General features: G+C 42.2%; 1 pseudogene across 1 annotated transcript; it reads right to left on the bottom strand.

Annotated features, from left to right (window-relative positions):
* Nucleotides 1–18,741: 18,741 nt before the first annotated feature.
* Nucleotides 18,742–19,500, bottom strand: LOC100605791 (annotated as a pseudogene). The gene has a single exon (XR_004030440.1). The product of XR_004030440.1 is annotated as an elongation factor 1-alpha 1 pseudogene (transcript).
* Between the last annotated feature and the right edge of the window lie 1,091 nt (nucleotides 19,501–20,591).

Raw genomic sequence — 20,591 nt, 5'->3', positions numbered from 1 at the left:
GTCTGTAAAGTATTTTATTTCTCCTTCACTTATGAAGCTTAGTTTGGCTGGATATGAAATTCTGGGTTGAAAATTCTTTTCTTTAAGAATGTTGAATATCAGCCCCCACTCTCTTCTGGCTTGTAGAGTTTCTGCCGAGAGATCAGCTGTTAGTCTGATGGGCTTCCCTTTGTGGGTAACCCGACCTTTCTCTCTGGCTGCCCTTAACATTTTTTCCTTCATTTCAACTTTGCTGAATCTGACAATTATGTGTCTTGGAGTTGCTCTTCTGGAGGAGTATCTTTGTGGCGTTCTCTGTATTTCCTGAATCTGCATGTTGGCCTGCCTTGCTAGATTGGGGAAGTTCTCCTGGATAATATCTTGCAGAGTGTTTTCCAACTTGGTTCCATACTCCCCGTCATTTTCAGGTACACCAATCAGACGTAGGTTTGGTCTTTTCACATAGTCCCAAATTTCTTGGAGGCTTTGTTCATTTCTTTTTATTCTTTTTTCTCTAAACTTCCCTTCTCGCTTCATTTCATTCATTTCATCTTCCATCAGCGATACCCTTTCTTCCAGTTGATCGCATCTGCTACTGAGGCTTCTGCAATCTTCGCGTAGTTCTCGAAACTTGGCTTTCAGCTCCATCAGCTCCTTTAAGCCCTTCTCTCCATTGGTTATTCTAGTTATCCATTCTTCTAATTTTTTTTCAAAGTTTTTAACTTCTTTGCTATTGTTTTGAATTTCCTCCCGTAGCTCAGAGTAGTTTGATCATCTGAAGCCTTCTTCTCTCAACTCGTCAAAGTCATCCTCCATCCAGCCTTTTTCCATTCCTGGTGAGGAACTGCGTTCCTTTGGAGGAGGAGAGGTGCTCTGCCTTTTAGAGTTTCCAGTTTTTCTGCTCTGTTTTTTCCCCATCTTTGTGGTTTTATCTACTTTTGGTCTTTGATGATGGTGATGTACAGATGGGTTTTTGGTGTGGATGTCCTTTCTGTTTGTTAGTTTTCCTTCTACCAGACAGGACCCTCAGCTGCAGGTCTGTTGGAGTTTACTAGAGGTCCACTCCAGACCCTGTTTGGCTGGGTATCAGCAGCGGTGGCTGCAGAACAGCGGATTTTCATGAGACCACAAATTCAGCTGTCTGATAGTTCCTCTGGAAGTTTTGTCTCAGAGGAGTACCTGGCCGAGTGAGGTGTCAGTCTGTCCCTACTGGGGGGGTGTCTCCCAGTTAGGCTGCTCGGGGGTGAGGGATCCACTTTAGTAGGCAGTCTGTCCGTTCTCAGATCTCCAGCTGTGTGCTGGGAGAACCACTACTCTCTTCAAAGCTGTCAGTCAGACAGGGACATTTAATTCTGAGGAGGTTCCTGCTGACTTTTTGTTTGTCTGTGCCCTGCCCCCAGAGGTGGAGCCTACAGAGGCAGGCAGGCCTCCTTGAGCTGTGGTGGGCTCCAGCCAGTTCGAGCTTCCTGGCTGCTTTGTTTACCTAAGCAAGCCTGGGCAATGGTGGGCGCCCCTCCCCCAGCCTCGCTGCCGCCTTGCAGTTTGATCTCAGACTGCTGTGCTAGCAATCAGCAAGACTCCGTGGGCATAGGACCCTCCGAGCCAGGTGCAGGACACAATCTCCTAGTGTGCCGTTTATCCAGGCCCGTTGGAAAAGCGCAGTATTAGGGTGGAACTGATCCGATATTCCAGGTGCCGTCTGTCACCCCTTTCTTTGACTAGGAAAGGGAACTCCCTGACCCCTTGCGCTTCCCGAGTGAGGCAATGCCTCGCCCTGCTTCGGCTCGCGCACAGTGCGCTTCACCGACTGTCCTGCACCCACTGTTTCGCACTCCCTAGTGAGATGAAACCGGTACCTCAAGCAGAAATGCAGAAATCACCCGTCTTCTGTGTCACTCAGGCTGGGAGCTGGAGACCGGAGCTGTTGCTATTCGGCCATCTTGGCTCCACCTCCGTCCCTATTTGCTTTAAATCTTAAGCAATATTTTTTATTCAGTAAACTTAAATTCTTTCACAAGGTACAAAATCTTGCATAAGCTGAACTAAAATAAAAAAAGGACAGATCAAAGGTATTCCTTGTTCCCTTCTCTTCACTAGTCTAAAAACTTCTTTTTAATCTTGAGATTCTTTGTGATGAGGGTGAGAAAAGAATCCTCAGTTTATTTTTCCACTATTAATCTTTCTTTTGATAAATCCTCTGTTGACTGGGTAGAGGTATGTTTGTGAAAGACATGTAACTTGGGGATTTGTTACTTCAGGTTTGTTCCCTTGAATTTCATCTCATCAGGCAAATTGTACTAGTTATGAGTTTTCCCTCAGTGAAGTAGCAATAGGCTGTAATCAAGAAAATATGCCATTTATAGAGATAAGATAAATGAAATAATACATATTTCGGCCACCAGGTTTTTCTGTCTCACATACATGAGCAGCATTTCATTGCAGATACGGGACTGATGCTGTGGCTTAGCTTGATTAACATCTTTTGGAAGTTTTGCTAGTGTGCTTTCCTTTCTTTACTATGTTTCTCAGATTCCTTGTATCAGGGTTTTGGGTGTCACTTAGGTTTTGTCCATCAGATTCTATGAGATACCAGGCATCGTTTTGAGGATGTGGGTTATACACATGGCATGCTTCTGGAACTATCAATCAGCCCGTTTGGCTACCCAGTTTGTGGAAGCACAGGCAAGAGCATTCTTTTCTGGTGATTCTCCAGGCTGTTTAATACCCTGCAATGTAATTGTCCGTCTGTGGCTCACAATTCATTAGTGAGCCATGAAATCAACTCAGTGGGACATAGCCAGCATTTTTGCATACTGGGTTGGGCTATAAATTATTTCTGTTGTCAATAAGTTTTAAATGTTTTTCTGCTAAACTAACCAGAATGGATTCTGTTTTGTGCAGAACTGTGATCAATACTGAGTAACAGTTGAGTGAGAACAAACAGTATTATATGGCTACCGAGAAATATGGCCTTAGTTTACACTGTTCATGTCAGTTACCTCTTCCAGAAAGTCTGCTGTAACTGGCACTTCATAAACACCTGGTTTTTTACTCATACTGTGAGAGAGTAGGTAAAATCCATTGTACAGAATGCAGAAATCGGCTCAGAGAGGTTTAGTAACCTGCATAACATTTCAGCTATGATGATCACTATCTTTGTTTTGTGCTGCTATACCTGAGATGGTAATTTACAGAGAATGGAAATTTATTCTCTGTTTTGGAGGCTGGGAAGTCCAAGATGGTGCCTCATTGCTGTGTCCTCCAGAGAGGAGGAATGTCGTGTCCTCACATGGCAGAAGACTAGAAAAGAGCCACTCTCACAAGCCCATTTTATAAGGGCACTATAATGCATTCATGAGGGCTCAGTCCTTAGGACTTAAACACTTCCCGTTAGGCGCTGCCTCCCAATACTGTTGCATTGGAGACTAACTTCCCAACATGAATTTTGGGGGACACTTTGAGACCACAGCAGTGACTTAAAATGCAGGCCCTTATGCCTTCAGGTCCATAGTTGCAGTATCTTCAGCCTCTTCCAAGTGGTAGAGGTAGAGAATATAGAGTAGAAGAGATGGTTTAATTTCTTCATACCCAGAATGTTTCCAGCTGTGTACCATGCTCTTGTTGCCCAGGCTGGAGTGTAATGGCACGATCTCAGCTCACTGCAGCCTCCACCTCCCTGGTTCAAGCGATTCCCCTGCCTCAGCCTACCGAGTAACTGGGATTACAGGTGCCTGTCACCACGCCCGACTAATTGTTTGCATTTTTAGTAGAGGCGGGTCTTCACCATGATGGCCAGGCTGGTCTTGAACTGCTGTCCTTCAGGTGATCCACCCGCCTTGGCCTCCCAGAGTGTTAGGATTACAGGTGTGAGCCACCACGCCAGGCTGACCTGGTCCTTTTAGCTGAGAAATAGTGAGAGGTGACAGAGTAGTGAGAGGTGACAGCATGCTGGCAGTCCTCACAGCCCTCACTTGCTCTCTGCGCCTCCTCTGCCTGGGCTCCCACTTCGGCGGCACTTGAGGAGCCCTTCAGCCCACCGCTGCACTGTGGAAGCCCCTTTCTGGGCTAGCCAAGGCGGGAACCCACTCCCTCAGCTTGCAGGGAGATGTGGAGGGAGAGGCACGAGTGGGAACTGGGGCTGCGTGCAGCGCTTATGGGCCAGCTGGAGTTCCGGGTGGGTGTGGGCTTGGTGGGCCCCGCACTCGGAGCAGCCGGCCAGCCCTGCCGGCCCCGCCGGCCCTGGGCAATGAGGGGCTTAGCACCCGGGCCAGCAGCTGCAGAGGGTGTACTGGGTCCCGCAGCAGTGCCAGCCCACCGGTGCTGCGCTCAATTTCTCACTGGGCCTTAGCTGCTTTCCCCTGGGGCAGGGCTCGGGGCCTGCTGCCTGCCATGCCTGAGCCTCCCACCCCCTGCATGGGCTCCTGTGCAGCCAGAGCCTCCCCGATGAGCGCCACAGCCTGCTCCACAGCGCCCAGTCCCATCGACCACCCAAGGGCTGAGGAGTGCGAGCGCACGGCCAGGGACTGGCAGGCAGCTCCACCTGCATCCCCGGTGCAGGATCCACTGGGTGAAGCCAGCTGGGCTCCTGAGTCTGGTGGAGATGTGGAGAACCTTTATGTCTAGCTCAGGGATTGTAAATACTCCAGTCAGCATCCTGTGTTTAGCTCAGGGTTTGTGAATGCACCAATCTACACTCTGTATTAGCTACTCTGGTGGGGCCTTGGAAAACCTTTATGTCTAGCTCAAGGGTTGTAAATACACCAATCGGCACTCTGTATCTAGCTCAAGGTTTGTAAACACACCAATCAGCACCCTGTGTTTAGCTCGAGGTCTGTGAATGCACCAATCCACACTCTGTATCTAGCTGCTCTGGTGGGGCCTTGGAGAACCTTTGTGTGGATACTCTGTATCTGATGGGGACGTGGAGAACCTTTATGTCTAGCTCAGGGATTGTAAACGCACCAATCAGCGCCCTGTCAAAACAGACCACTCAGCTCTACCAATCAGCAGGACATGACTGGGGCCAGAAAAGAGAATAAAAGCAGGCTGCCCGAGCCAGCAGTGGCAACCGGCTTGGGTCCCCTTCCACACTGTGGAAGCTTTGTTTCGCTCTTTGCAATAAATCTTGCTACTGCTCACTCTTTGGGTCCATGCTGCTTTTATGAGCTCTAACACCCCGAAGGTCTGCAGCTTCACTCGTGAAGCCCGCGAGACCACGAGCCCACCGGGAGGAACGAACAACTCCAGACACGCCGCCTTGAGAGCTGTAACACTCACTGCGAAGGTCTGCAGCTTCATTCCTGAGCCAGCGAGACCACAAACCCACCAGAAGGAAGAAACTCAGAACACATCCGAACATCGGAAGGAATGAACAACACCAGACGCGCCACCTTAAGAGCTGTAACACTCACCGTGAGGGTCCGCGGCTTCAATCTTGAAGTCAGTGAGACCAAGAATCCACCAATTCCAGACACAATACCATCTAGTATTATCATCCTAAGAAGAGAGGTGAAATGGGGAGGAGTAACTTCTCAAAAGGGAAGATAAAATGCCTTTTGTGAAAAGATGGTTCTCCATTGGAGATGGGTATGTAAGCGATGTTTTGATGTTGCTCTTTTTCTTACTGAAAAGGGAATGAAAAAATGGAAAAGAAATTATAACTGAAACAAATTTTCACTGGAAGAATTATCTCAAGAAGCATATGATTTAAAAAATATTAAAAAGTCTTTCATGGCAACTAAACACATTTAAGTTGGGAAGATTCTAAAAGATCCAGGATATCTCATAAAGAGGATATCTCATAAAGAAAAAGTCTAATAACTACGAGAGCAAAAGTAGAAGAGTTAAGATTAACAAACTACCGGCCAGCCGCGGTGTCTCAAGCCTGTAATCCCAGCACTTTGGGAGGCCAAGGCAGGCAGATCACAAGGTCAGGAGATTGAGACCATCCTGGCTAACATGGTGAAACCCCGTCTCTACTAAAAATACAAAAAATTAGCCAGGTGTGGTGGTGGGCACCTGTAGTCCCAGCTACTCAGGAGACTGAGGCAGGAGAATGGCGTGAACCTGGGAGGCGGAGCTTGCAGCAAGCCGAGATCGCACCACTGCACTCCAGCCTGGGCAACAGAGTGAGACTCCGTCTCAAAAAAAAAAAAAAAAGATAAAAAATTACCAAATTATATCTAGGTTTGATCATATGTTTTCAAAATGGCTTTACCTACGAGTAAAGAAACTTCTAGGAGAATATATATCAAAATGATGATATCTTTGGCTGTTGGAATTGCAGGTAATTTTTTCCTTTTTGCATGATCTATATTTTAACTTTTTTTTTTTTTTTTTCTGATATGGAGTCTTGCTCTGTCGCCCAGAGCTGGAGTGCAATGGTGTGATCTCGGCTCTCTGCAACCTCTGCCTCCTGGATTCAAGCAATTCTCCTGCCTCAGCCTCCTGAGTAGCTGGGATTACAGGCGTGCGCCACTATGTCCAGCTAATTTTTTTGTATTTTTAGTAGAGACAGGGTTTCATCATGTTGGCCAGGCTGGTCTTGAACTAGTGACTTCATGGTCTGCCCATCTCAGCCTCCCAAAGTGCTGGGATTAGTTACAGGCATGAGCCAACTGCGCCCAGCCTATTTTAACATTTTTTAAACATGAGAACTATATTACTTAAGAAATGATTAAAATTTTATTATAAAATACTTTTGTTAAATTTGTATTGCATTTACTACTTTAACAAATATTTTTAATATTGAAAATATATGGGAACATTATAAATTACAAGTTTTGAAGTAAAAAATGAGCCTGATCTAATGAAAAAAATAGTAACTTCGGGAGTTTTACATCTGAGTTTAAGTTGTGTTCTTTTACTAACTAAAAGATCTTCAATAAATAAACTTCCAGATCCTCAATTTTTATCATGAAATAAAGAGAGTCTGTCGGATAATCTCTGTAGTCTTCTCCCCCTCTCCCGTTTTATGAATCTTGTTAAGACCAGACTGTACAGCCGTGGCAAATTGCTGCCACCTGGTGGCAGTTATCTAAAGTGAGCTGGCCGTATTTAAGGGATAGAATCACCATCATTCATGCATACTTGGGTTTGCCTAGCATCTATGTGCCAGGCAAGTGTCAGCATTATTGTTTATCCGATTTACTGTTTTTCTAGATGATGTAGGTGAGACAACCAAGACATGAGCTGTGACATGCTAGCTGTGTGACCTTAAGGACATCATTTAACTTCTTGAGTCTGCCTTTCCATCTGAAAAATAAAGTTAATAATATCCACCTTATATTATTATAAGATCTAGAGATGATCGATGTAAAGTATCTTACACAGTCCATGGCAAAAAGTATTTAGTCGATAAATGGTAGTAGTTATCCTTAGGAAGGTTACCATCTGTAGCAGGGGAAATAAGACAAATATAGGCATCTGTGCAAATATAGATCGTGTGACATATATGATGTGCATGAAAATACAAAGAGGGCATGAGGTATATTCAAGAAATGGCAAAACCAAAGTTCCAATGGACTGGAGTATAAAGGACATGTAGGGAATTGTTGGTAACTCTTCTAGAGTGGTAGGTTGCAGATCTGCTCTAGAGGGTCCTAAACATCAAGGAAGCAATGGCCAATCACAGAAGAGTTTTGGACAAAGAATAATATCACTAGAGCTGAGCTTCAGGAATACTGATATTAATTAAATGTCTGACAATGAGGTTAAGAAGCCAGGTAATGAGCACAGAGAATGGCAAAAGAAAGGTCAGTGGAGACTGAGCGTGGTGGCTTACACCTGTAATCAAAGCACCTCGGGAGACTGAGGTGGGCAAATCACTTGTGCCCGGTAGTTCAAGACCAGCCTAAGCAATATAGCGAAACCCAGTCTCTACAAAAATTAGCCAGGCATGATAGCCCATGCTTGTAGTCCCAGCTACTCGGGAGGCTGAGAGATGGGAAGATCACTTGAGCCCAGGAAGCTGAGGATGCCATAGACCTTTGGCAACGAGACTGTTTCACAACGCGGCATGATTGCGCCACCGCACTCCAGCCTGGGCAACAAGGTGAGACTCTGTCTCAAAAAAATAAAAAAGGAAAGAAAGAAAGATGATGGGTAGGAATTACACTGAAAAACTGCAGAACTGCAGTTGTGAGTGAATCTTTACAAATGAACTACCTGAGACAAAGGGAAACTAAGACGTATTTGGTGGCAGGACACCAACCAGCCATAGCAGTTGTAGGATTAAACTCCAGGGTTCCTGGCCTGGGTCTAATACCCTTTCCCCATCCATGAATGGCATTAGCCCAAATTTCTACTGAGGTCTGAACCAAATACAGGTTTGGCCTTGGAATCACACATTGTTCAATACATAGGAGAGTAACTCTTTGTGACTATTTTCTAACATGCCAGGGGCTAAAGAGGAAATATGACAAAATACTTTTCTACAAGGGCATTCACTTTGAGTATTCAAAAGAACATTCTACTTAGAATAAAATAAAATCCCAAGTGTGCCCATTTAAAAATCCCTGTGGGATTTATAATGGCTTAACTTTTAGTTGAGAAGAATTTTTTTTTTCTGGCATCTTAGGGAAGCAGACACTTTAAGAGGTGATGCATTGACAAATAGCATAGATGAGGACAAATGACAGGAAGCTCTCATAAAATATACTTTGATGAGAGCAAAGGCAAATAATGATATAATGCCCTGCAGCCACATGTTTGAAATGGAAACGTTTGGAATGAGGATGTTAGGGAAAATAATATTAGAAAAAGACTAATGCTGTATGAGGTTCCTGTCAGATGAGGAGTGTAGGATAATTGTGCAACAGTGAAATCATATGGTTTAGAAAAAAGAAGGTGCTGTTGACTGAGACTGTTTGATTATCATAGAAGAGATGAAACACTTTTTCATAGTCAGAAAAATCAATATACAGCCCAAGAAGAGAAGTCGTTTGATGATAAGGCAATAAAAACTTCAAAGGGCAAGTTAAAAATGTTTCCTAATTTATTTCAGCCTAAACTGATCCCTGCACCCGTCTCACGCTGTCCGCCAGCCCTTTTGCTGGAGTATGTTACCCTTTCTCCTTGGAATCATTACCCGGTCTCCTTGGAATGGAAACTGTGTCAGACTCCAGGGGTGAGTGGGAGGGAAAATGGTGCTGGCAGAAAGAGAGGAAGTGTTTTTTCAATTTAGAGCTAGAAGTAAGTGCTGACATTGTCTCGTGTGTTTGGGGACAATGGCACAGGCCAGCGGTAACGTCCACTTTTCTGTGTCCCTTATTCAGATGTGTTTGGCATGAGGCTGCAAAAGCCATGGCTACTTTATCGCACCCCCAAATCTCTGAATCTCTTTTCTCCCTCCTGGGAATGTGAAATGTGGACAACATGCAGCTTCTACCTTTGTATTGTTAACGTAATTATCCAGATGAATTCTCTTACTGTTTCCCCACACATATTTTGAAACAAAAAATCCTTTCCGTTACAAAACTTCACTTCCTTTCTTCAGAAGCACACCTTCTGTGGGGTTTGAACATTAACCTCAGCTGACTTCAGAGCTGCACTAAGCAAAACCTGTGTTTTCTAGGCCAAAGTAGACTAAGTGAAGTGAAAGGAGCTGTTGCCAGTTGATGCTGACGAAGGTAGAAGAGAGGCTGGGTACTCACGCTAGGTTCCACCCGGTGCACCGCCCTCTCCCCCAGTACAGCTCATCTGGGAGTTCAGATTCCTCAGCCTTCTAGGTCACCTCTGATGAGCAGGGGCTGTGATAACTGCTTAGCCTTCTGGCTACTGTAGTGTGGTTGGGAGAGAAAATATGTGTTAATATTGTTTATTATTTAAAGATAGGTTTATTTGTGTCTATATTGAACATCTCTTATTTAGAAGGCAAAATAATCATCTGCCTGCCACATTTTACTTTGTAGGCATAGAGCATCACCTTTTTTTCTGAGACAGAGTCTTGCTCTGTCACCCAGGCTGGAGTGCAGTGGCGTGATTTCGGCTCCCTACAACTTCTGCTGCCTGGGTTCAAGGGATTCTCCGGCCTCGGCCTCCTGAGTAGTTGAGATTACAGGTGCCCGCCACCATGCCTGGTTAATTTTTGTATTTTTAGTAGAGACAGGGTTTCACCATGTTGGCCAGACTGGTCTCGAATCCCCGGCCTCAAGTGATCCACCCACCTCAGCCTCCCAAAGTGCTGGGATTACAGGCGCGAGCACCACGTCCGGCCAGAGTATCATCCTTTAAACTGCTTTGTTCTGATATAATTATCTGTGTCCAAATTTTTAGAATCGATTTTCAGAACTTAAATTAGAATACAAGTAATAAAAGGAAGAGAGCTAACATTTTTCAAGTGCTGTATACACCAGGTGCTATTCTAATTGTGTTCCTTTTACCTGAACGAGGTATTGTAAACCTGAGGGCAGAGTTTACTCTTAGGGTGAAAACTGGTCTCTTTATTTTTAGGGAGTCAGCAAGCCATTCTGATGGGCTACTCAAATGTTAGAGTAGGATCTCAGAGTTCAAGGGCTTGTTGGGGCAGGCTGAGAAGGAGAGGCAGAGAGATGTGAGGGACTCGGGAGCTGGTGGCGGGAGTGGTTAGCAGGGGGCAGGAACGCCAAAATACGGTAGGAGGCTAATCAGAGAAAGGACCAGTGAGAAATTTCCTGCATCAAGGAGTGCCAAGACACTTCTTCTAAATTTATATTATGGAAATTTCTAGCATATACAAAAGCATAATGAACCCCGTGTAATCATCACTCAGCTTTAACAATGATCCTCTCACAGCTGATTTTGTTTCTCCCGTATCCCTACCTACTTGCCCACTCCCAACCCCCAGCGAATTATTTTGAAACAAATCCTAGACATTGTATCACTTCACAGATTACATTTTAATCTGTTTCCCGAGCCATCTGTGCTGTAGCTCCCCTCTTATTACCCAAACTTCAGTCAAATCCACTCCTTTAGTGTCAGTGGGACTTTAGAGGGGGACTAAAAGCAAAAGAGTTTGCATCTGGGCCAAAGTGGGTGAAGAAAAAGTAGTGAGAAGCCTAATGCACAGCTGAGATTAAGAATAAGCAGAGCTCCTGAGAATCCTTGAAAAGATTGGAGGTGAAGGGATGCTAGTTCTTCCACAGAAGTCAGATGGGAGTTTTATATAGGAGTGTGTGTGTGTGTGTGTGTATGTGTGTGTGTGTGTGTATGTGCTGTTATTAAATGAAGAGTGACTCCGGAAGACTGGAAGACTTGGGGACAGCCAGACAGCTGGCGTTTGGGTTACAGTTGCATTTTCCAAGTTTCCTTTCCTTGCAAGGAAAGAAAATACTAAATTTAAACACCATCTTTCAATTTCTCAGTCAATAATTTCCTTTTCTGTCTCTTTCACAAATGCAGTTTCAAGACATCAATGCAAGGCATTTATTTTCTACGGCGCCTTTCAGAAACATGAAATCACTAAAGGAGCGTTGTTAAGCAATTCCAATCCCAATTAGGTTTGCAGCTGATGTCTATGTAGCCTTGTTTAAGTCACTATTCTTTAACAACTTGTGGTGAAACTAGCAAAAATTGTGAAAAGTGGACCTAGATTCTTGCAAAATTACCCTGTAGCATTCTCAAGGTGGGGAAAAGGAAAATATGGACAATAATTGAACTACATTTAATTTTATCGAGTTAATAATGCCTTTAAGATTATAGATAGGCCGGGCACAGTGGCTCACGCCTATAATCCCAGCACTTTGAGAGGCCAAGGCAGGTGGATCACCTGAGATCAAGAGTTCGAGACCAGCCTAGCTAACATGGTGAAACCACATCTCTGCTAAAAATACAAAAGATTAGCCAGGCATGGTGGCGGGCGCCTGTAATCCCAGCTACTTGGGAAGCTGAGGCAGGAGAATCACTTAAACCGGGGAGGCGGAGGTTGCAATAAGCTGAGATTGCGCCATTGCACTCCAGCCTGGGCAACAAGAGCAAAACTCCGTCTCAAAAAGCAAAACAAAACAAAAGATGATAGATAAACAGAGGAATTTGGGATTTGAAATGTCATCTTCTCTTAGGATGCAGCTAGACAGTTGATAATTGCCCAAATAAGTTTAATATGGGATAGACTGCGAACTTTTTTTGCATGCAGATAGCATGAGTTATAGCTGAGTTATTTCCTTATTTATATTCTAATAGAAAAATTTTTCTTTGAGAAAAGAAGATGGCAACTTTACTATCTTTATCAGATGTGTTTCTGTCTTAAAAAAAGACAGAGGCTGTATGTGGGAAACAAAAATTATAACCAACATTAAGACAATATGTTGTTGAAAATATTGCTATCTAGAGGCCTTAGGAAATAGTATCTAGCAACCACTAGATGTCACTTGATGTTTGCTTTTTTGTAAAAGGTAGTTTTTTGTTTTGTTTTTGTTTTTTTCATAGTTTATCTGCAATTGTAAGTCTACAATTCTCAATGGGTCCAAGCTGGCAGAAAACAAAATGCTGCAATATTTGAGTGAAAGCAGGCAAAAGTCATTAGATGAGAACAATGATTTTAACTTTAAATAAGATTTGGGTGGTTGCAGAGTTTGTATAATCTCTCCTGGCATTTGTAAGGACCAGAGAAGCCAGCAGCTTTGCCCTCCTGCTGTGTTTAAACAAAAATGGAAAATTGTAATGAACAGCTAGATTTTTCCTATCTTTCATTTTTTTCTTCCTCCTCCTTCCCCATTTTTAGGAGAATGTGACTTTTAAAATGATTGCCCTTTAATGAGGCTACTTGCAGCATTTTAAGATCAATCCTTCTTTGTTCAAATTTCTACCCAGAAATTAAAACTGTTTTAATCTTTATTATCTCAGTAAAGTGCATGTGACAAAAGTAAATGGAGAAGATGTCTAGAAATGTCATGAGGGTTCTCTGGGGTTATCCACTTCCTGTATTTACTAAAACTCTAATAATCAGTTCCAGTAGAGACCATGTATCCTGGGGTTTGTTTTGTGTAACAGCTATTTGTTTATTTTTTTTAACTGTCATTGTATTTTGGCTTCGTGATGGTTAAATGAGTCTCCGCATTAAGTAAACCTCTCTGACCCTGCCTATTTCCTGTCTTGTCAAACCTTTCCTTGTAAGAATAACAGTGTTCTTTTATTTGGTAGTGTGCAGCATGATGTTTTTGGCATGGCCAACATTTTTGACTTGCAAAAATTTGTGACCTCAAGTGTGAGAGAAGTGAATGCTTTCTTCGGTACCTCATAGGGTCTCAATCTTAAAAAGTATCTTGCGAAAGAATTATCAGCATGTTTATTTCCCAAACATCACAAAAAACAAATAGAAATAGTTTTTTTAGTAAGCTACTAAAAATATTAAACCAATGAATACTTGGTGAACATTTTGCTGCTACTAAACTTACATAATTTCTCAAACTGGCCTAGCTATATGAAGACACAGAGCTTTTATTATGTTCTGTCTAGTAATTCATATTTTTGAAAACATATTTCCAGACCAAAACACATTATATGGGAGAAGAGTATTGCTATTCCAAGTCACAGAATGGAAGAAATATCTTTGTTGCCTCATCCTTATATACCTAGGTCTATTTAGTTCTGAGATGGATTCTATAACATAAGAACCATCAAAATCAAGTCTCAATCAAATGCACCTCCTTCTTTTAAGGTAGCTAGGTATTTGCTAGCATTTTTCTCTATCTTTTGGTTTATTTTTCAATAATGTGGACATTATGAGAATAAAATCATGGTAAACATCTCTTGCATTTAAAGATTGACAACTGCTAAATATTAATTTTGAAATATTGATAACTAGAATCTGAAAAAATAGATTGTGTTGATTTGAAAGTGTCATGAATAAATTCTTATAATCACATAGCAGTAGTTCTGAAAGTCTTGGCTAACAAAAATCTAAATATCTGCAGCAAGTGGAATTTGATAAAAGTACCATCAACAAGTAGTTTTTTGTTTCTTATCATTGGCTAGAAATACAGTTCTAATAAAGAGCCTGTGATGTATGGGCAGTAACAAAGAAAAAGCTGAGGACTAAAAAGATACATTCATCATTCTAGTATGGAATATTTTTTCTCAAAATATCTGAAACACAGAACTATAAGCTTAATTTAAGATTTTCAGCCTGAGCAACACGGTGAAAACCCATCTGTACCAAAAATATAAAAATTAGCTGGGCATGATGGTGCATGCCTGTAGCCTATAGTCCCCAGCCATTCAGGAGGTTGAGGTGGGAGGATCGATTGAGCCTAGGAGTTCGAGGCTGCAGTGAACCAAGATCACACCATTGCACTCCAACTTGGGTGACAGAATGAGATCCTGTCTTAAAAAATATATTTTTTCTTAGACCTGTCATCAAACTTCCTTTAATTGTTCATTGTCATTAAGTATTTCTTTTTCAGAGCCAAATCCAAGAAGACTTAAATTGTATTATCAAGATTTATTTCATTTATACCACACACGTATAACACATATACTTTCCTATACTATAGTTTTCAAAACACTATCGTATTGTCTTCCTTTTTAGAAAAAAAATACAGTAATGCTTGAAATTGTATTAGCATTTTAACTAGCCCAGTACCATTTTTTTCCACATTGGTGGTTTTGATAGGCCTCCAGAAGTTGTAGGTGTAGGCCCTTGTAGGTACAGATTGCCTTGTGTAAATAAAGGAATCATTTTTTCTTTAATACAACCTAATTTTTTAAAAGCACATTTAAGTTGTACAGTTGTGATTTGAAATAATAACAAAAAGTGATTACACCTAAAAGTTCTAAACTGGTACAATATTATCATGCCATTAGCTGTGATGGAGCTGAAAGCTGATAGAACTTACACTTGTATCTCATGACTCTGTTTCCTTTGAAGTAAGCACTGGTGGCTGACTGAGTTTAATGTCCCAGCTTTTTGGATCTCTAAGAGCATTACAGTGTGATTTTAAAACCTGCCACAAATTCCTCTCTATGCAACTTACTATGTGCTATGTATGTGTTTTTAGAAAAATCAACTGGAGCATGTGCCTGTAGTCCCAGCTACTCGAGAGGCTGACTCAGGAGAATCATTTGAGCCCCGGAAGCGGGAGGTTGCAGTGGGCCGAGATCACACCACTGCACTCCAGCCTATGGAACAGGGAGAGACTCCATCTAAAAAAAAATCAAAACAAAAACAACAACAACAACAGCAAAAAACCAATTGGAATCAAAATGTGTTTTGAAATGAGTCACTTTATTTTCGATTTCTTAGAGTTTTCTGAAATTTTTTTTTTTTTTTTTTGAGACAGTCTCACTCTTTTGCCCAGGCTAGAGTGCCATGGCACGATCTCCATCTCTGCAAGCTCAGCCTCCCAGGTTCAAGCAATTCTCCTGCCTCAGCCTCCTGAGTAGCTGGGACTACAGGTGCCTGCCACCATGGCTGGCTAATTTTTTTGTATTTTTAGTAGAGATGGAGTTTCACTGTGTTAGCCAGGATGGTCTCGATCTCCTGACCTCGTGATCTCCCTGCCTTGGCCTCCCAAAGTGCTAGGATTACAGGTGCGAGCCACCGCACCTGGCCTTCTGAAATTTTAAAACTTGCTTCAGCATAGTGCTGAAATACTTTATGTATGTAATGTAGAAGTCAATACAACAATAAAAATACCAGTCCTCTATCTACCCTGCTCCACGCTGAGTCCAAACACTTTCAACTGTTTGTGATTTACTTTCATGTTCCTAAATAATATGCAAGTGCAGTTATTTCATTTTGTTTCAAATGTAGGCACTTTCTACTGGTTTTCTTCTGGGGCTGATGAGAATTTAGCTTTCTTACCATACCCCACTGGCTGCACTCCTCCCATGCCCCCACTTTGTCCTTCCTCTCATCCTCCCAACATAATCGTCTAACAATAGTCTGGCTAAATTTAAAGCTGAGTCATATAGTGTACTATGGTAACATGTTTATGTAACTTTTTGTGGGTTTCTTTTTTTCATTAGTAATAGCTTATTTTTTGTTGTTGCTTAGTGTTTTATGCTTATTAGGAATTTCTCCCCAAATTCTTTGGTAGAATTGTGATACTCCCTTGAATAGAGTTGGACCCTAAGATAATCTATCAGTTTCTTTTTCTTTTCATTTTTTTTCTTCTAGATGCTTCCCCACTTTAATCCCTTTGTTTCCAGCTCCTGTCACTCCCGACTACTCTGCAACTGCCATCCTGGAGCTCAGTCTTCTTAGGAATCCCTTTCATCTGTGTCCTCCATGCAATTTCCTATTACCTGTATCCCATGCTTTTCCAGTTTGGGTTTGTTCCTCACTTTGGTAAAGCACAGTCTCCAGCAGCTGCTTTTTAAACATTTTAAAATTTTATTTTATTTTATTTATTATTATTTTTGAGATGGAGTTTTGCTCTTGTTGCCCAGGCTGGAGTGCAGTGGCGCAATCTGGGCTCACTACAACCTCTGCCTCCTGGGTTCAAATGATTCTCCTGCCTCAGCCTCCCAAGTAGCTGGGATTACAGGCACCCGCCACCATGCCTGGCTAATTTTTGTATTTTTAGTAGAGACGTGGTTTCACCATGGTGGCCACACTGGTCTCGAATTCCTGACCTCAGGTGATCTGCCCGCCTTGGCCTCCCAAGGTGCTGGGATTACAGGCGTGAGCCACTGCACCTGGCCTAAACATTTTTTTAAATTGAAGTATAGCAAACTGTTTGCTAAACTTAAGTGCACTAACTTAAGTGCTCAGCCCAATGCATTTTTGTATACACAGACATTCCCGTAACTGACATCCAGATCAAGATACTGAATAGTTCCCAAACTCTTCAAGGCTCCCGCATGCCTCTTCCCCATCACTAACCTCTACCCTACCCCGTGCCTTCAACAGGGTCGTCACTACTCTGGCTTCTACCACCATCAATGAATTTTGCCTGTTCTTGAACTTTATATAAAATCATCACACAGTATGTACTGTTTTGTGTTTGGTATTCTTGCTTCATGCTTGGGAAAGTCATCCATGTTGTTGCATGTACCAGTTGTTTATTTTATTGTTTGTTTTTGCTATTTTATGTGGTATGAATGTAAAGTATTTGGATATAATAAATAAAGCTGCTACAACCAGTCTGGTCCCTGTCTTTTGCTGCACGCATGCACTCATTTCTTTTGGGGAATATCACCTAGAGGTGGAATTGCTGGGTCATAGGGTAGCCATTAACTTCTTGAGAAATTGTACAGTTAGAAATATCTTTGATAGGTTGTACATTAGGTTAGGCTAGACTATGCTGCAGAAAAAAATAAGCTTCACTTCTTTTTTTTAATTATACTGTAAGTTTTAGGGTACATGTGCACAACGTGCAGGTTTGTTACATATGTATACATGTGCCATGTTGGTGTGCTGCACCCATTAACTTGTCATTAACATTAGGTATATCTCCTAATGACCCAGCCATCCCATTACTGGGTATATACCCAAAGGATTATAAATCATGCTGCTATAAAGACACATGCACACATGTGTTTATTGCGGCACTATTCACAATATCAAAGACTTGGAACCAACCCAAATGTCCAACAATGATTGACTGGATTAAGAAAATGTAGCTTCACTTCTTAATGGGCTAACATGTCAAGTCTTTTTCTGGGTCACACCAAGTTGGCTGGAAGTTGAGTAACTCTCCAGGGCAACTGTCTTTCATGTGGTGATCCAGTAATGCAAACTGCTTCAATCTTGTGGCTCCACCATTTCAACATCAGACCTCTTCAGAAAGCATGGAGTTCATACTCCTGTCTTTAATTATTTGGCCAGAAAGTTTATGTCACTTCTGTTCACAGCCATGATCAGAACGCATGGCCCTGCCTAACTTGGAGAGGCCTGGGAAGTGTAGTCCTCTTTGCACCCAGGAAGGAAAGGGGAACCAGATATTGGGGAGCACAAATACTGTATACCACACTTCACATCCCTGACAATACCTTGATTCTAATTTCATAGTGAAATGAGAGATTGGCCAGCGATTAAAGCCTTGGTAGAAAGTAATTTTTTTCCTTGGGATCTTGAAGTCATTTCTACATTGTTTTTTAGCTTCTACTGTTACTGTTAAGAAGTCCAGTACATTTTGAATCAACTTTATGTGGAAACTATTTTTTTCTTTGGAGTTTTAAAGAATTTTCTTTTTCATTCCTAGTATTTTGAAATTTCACAATGACATACCTTGGTATGGGTATTTTACTTTCTTATCTTTACTCATTGTGGTTTTTTTGTTTGTTTCTTTTGTACTGCCTTCTAAAAGATATTCTTTTTTTTTTTTCTTCATTAAACTTTTTTAATGGGTCTCAAAATTCTGTGACAAATTTTTGGTCAAGTTGTTGCCATTAAAAAGTACTGATTTTAAAAACTAATAACTTAAAACTGCCACATGCAATAAAGAAAACCAAAGTGGTCCACAAAACATTCTCCTTTCCTTCTGAAGGTTTTACGATACATTGTTATCATTAACCAGTCTTTTACTACTAAACTTAAATGGCCAATTGAAACAAATAGTTCTGAGACCGTTCTTCCACCACTGATTAAGAGTGGGGTGGCAGGTATTAGGGATAATATTCATTTAGCCTTCTGAGCTTTCTGGGCAGACTTGGTGACCTTGCCAGCTCCAGCAGCCTTCTTGTCCACTGCTTTGATGACACCGACCGCAACTGTCTGTCTCATATCACAAACAGCAAAGCAACCCAAAGGTGGATAGTCTGAGAAGCTCTCAACACACATGGGCTTGCCAGGAACCATATCAATAATGGCAGCATCACCAGACTTCAAGAATTTAGGGCCATCCAGAGCCTCAAGCAGCATGGTTCCACTGGCATTGCCATCCTTACAGGTGAATTTCCATCCCTTGAACCAAGGCATGTTAGCACTTGGCTCCAGCATGTTGTCACCATTCCAATCAGAAATTGGCACAAATGCTACTGTGTCGGGGTTGTAGCCAATTTTCTTAATGTAAGTGCTGACTTCCTTAACAACTTCCTCATATCTCTTCTGGCTCTAGGGTGGCTCAGTGGAATCCATTTTGTTAACACCAACAATTAGTTGTTTCACACCCAGTGTGTAAGCCAGAAGGGCATGATCTCGGGTCTGCCCATTCTTGGAGATACCAGCTTCAAATTCACCAACACCATCAGCAACAATCAGGACAGCACAGTCAGCCTGAGATATCCCTGTAATCATGTTTTTGATGAAGTCTCTGTGTCCTGGGGCATCAATGATAGTCACATAGTACATGCTGGTCTCAAATTTCCACAAGGAGATATCAATGGTGATATCACGTTCACGCTCAGCTTTCAGTTTATCCAAGACCCAGGCATACTTGAAGGAGCCCTTTCCCATCTCAGCAGCCTCCTTCTCAAATTTTTCAATGGTTCATTTGTCAATGCCACCACATTTATAGATCAGATGGCCAGTAGTGGTGGACTTGCCCGAATCTACATGTCCAATGACCACAATGTTGATATGAGTCTTTTCCTTTCCCATTTTGGCTTTTAGGGGTAGTTTTCATGACACCTGTGTTCTGGCAGCAAACCCGTTGCGAAAAAACTCTAAAAGATATTCTTAACTTTACCTGCCAATTCTTTGTGGATTTTAAAAAACATTTCTACTTTAACATTTTAATTTTTAAGAGATTTTTATAGCATCTTGTTATATAGGTGCAGGAACTCTTAAAGGAGGGTTTCTGAAGTCTTCTCTTGCATTGCCTCTCTTCATGGTTTTTTTTTTTTTTTTTCTGCTTGTTTGTCATTGCTCTTGTTTTTAAAACCTGTCTCATATTGGAGAATTTCCTAATGTATCTGGAGATCTTTGGCTGCCTACAAGTAGGCGTCAGGGAATAAAAGGTTGATTGGAAGCCCTGTGTGCTTTGGTAGGACTTGCAGACTGGTGGACTGCACTGTAGAATGATGGAAACCCTGTGTGCCTTGGTAGGACTTGCAGACTGGTGGGCTGCACTGTAGAATGATAGGCAGGAGCCAGGCACTTCATTGGGCGACTGCCATGTCAGTATTAGCAGGTGTTTTCCTTGGGGCTGGTCACTTTCTCCAAGGAAGAACTTGCCAGTCTCCTCTGTGGGGAGCATAGGCTTGGATGTCTGTGTTCATGGAGCTGCAGGAAGGTTTCCACGTGTCCCCCTTCGGTATGTAGACTTTCACTTAATCCTTTTGTATCTGTCCAGCCTTTTACCCTACTCCCCAGTATGACTGAGTCCAGAACCCTCCTGGTTCAGCCGCTCCAGAGAGCAAACATCCTGCCTTCTACCAGGGAAGAGGAGAGATGCTTATCTGGCTGGAGGCATGGGGAAGACTCTATAACTTACTTTTATAGACTTTCAACAAAGTCTTTGCTTTGGGCTCCATCCATTCCTGTCATCTTCATCAACACCAAGAACTATCAATCCTGACCTTTCCTAAGTTCCTTAGAGCAACTTATCTTTCTTCTTCTTGGCTTCCTTTTAGGTTTTATTAGGCTTTCAGGTTTTGGTTGTTTTCCCCACTTTACTCAGTCAGCAACTCCTCTCTTTTTGGCTTTCCATCTTCCAAAATACAATTGTCAACTTTTGTCTGATGTCTCCTCTACAGCTCTCTTTGTCCTTGGGAGTTTACACCTTTTTAAAGCCCCTTACTGTCATTTT

The sequence above is a fragment of the Nomascus leucogenys genome, chromosome 6 (genome assembly GCF_006542625.1).
Source record: "Nomascus leucogenys isolate Asia chromosome 6, Asia_NLE_v1, whole genome shotgun sequence".
In the NCBI taxonomy this organism is placed as follows: Eukaryota; Metazoa; Chordata; class Mammalia; order Primates; family Hylobatidae; genus Nomascus; species Nomascus leucogenys.
The sequence above is the reverse complement of the archived record's forward strand: the minus strand, read 5'-3'. Positions and strand labels throughout refer to the sequence as shown.